Here is a 356-nt window from a genome sequence, read left to right as displayed (position 1 = left end):
AAGCTTAGAGTGGAAGTCCAAACCTTTAGACAGAAGGATGGAGAATCCCTCTATGAAGCTTGGGAAAGATACAAACAATTAATCAGAAAATGTCCCTCAGACATGCTTTCTGAATGGAGCATCATAGGTATTTTCTATGATGGTCTCTCTGAACTATCCAAGATGTCTTTGGATAGCTCTGCTGGAGGATCTCTTCATTTGAAGAAGACGCCTACAGAAGCTCAAGAGCTCATTGAAATGGTTGCAAATAACCAATTCATGTACACTTCTGAAAGGAATCCTGTGAAAAATGGGACAAGTCAGAAGAAAGGAGTTCTTGAGATTGACACTCTGAATGCCATTTTGGCTCAGAACAA

General features: G+C 40.2%; 1 non-coding gene across 1 annotated transcript; it reads right to left on the bottom strand.

Moving 5' to 3' along the window:
- Positions 1-108, bottom strand: LOC130952035 (small nucleolar RNA R71). Its single transcript, XR_009074217.1, has one exon. It is a non-coding gene; the product is annotated as a small nucleolar RNA R71 (small nucleolar RNA).
- Positions 109-356: the final 248 nt, after the last annotated feature.

This window comes from Arachis stenosperma, chromosome 9 (assembly GCF_014773155.1).
Source record: "Arachis stenosperma cultivar V10309 chromosome 9, arast.V10309.gnm1.PFL2, whole genome shotgun sequence".
Classification (NCBI taxonomy): domain Eukaryota; kingdom Viridiplantae; phylum Streptophyta; class Magnoliopsida; order Fabales; family Fabaceae; genus Arachis; species Arachis stenosperma.
Note: the sequence above shows the minus strand (reverse complement) of the source record. Positions and strands in the feature narration are given on the sequence as shown.